Raw genomic sequence first — 231 nt, 5'->3', positions numbered from 1 at the left:
ACCCCTTCGAATCTTTCAGCATTCCCATTTACGAAGACGTTTTCTCTGTAGCCTCTTATCCGTACGATTTTGTGGATTTCTTGAGCAGTTTTCCATGACTTCATCCAAGGTGATATTCCCCGCATTTTCGAAAAAAAAATAAATTGAATCATATCCCAACGTCAGGCTAGTGAAAAAAAACATTCGCAACTGGCTCATCCGTTGTCTAGAGTCTCACAACCCGCTCTTCAT

Source organism: Plasmopara halstedii (assembly GCF_900000015.1).
Source record: "Plasmopara halstedii genome assembly, contig: Scaffold_444, whole genome shotgun sequence".
Taxonomy (NCBI): domain Eukaryota; phylum Oomycota; class Peronosporomycetes; order Peronosporales; family Peronosporaceae; genus Plasmopara; species Plasmopara halstedii.
Note: the sequence above shows the minus strand (reverse complement) of the source record.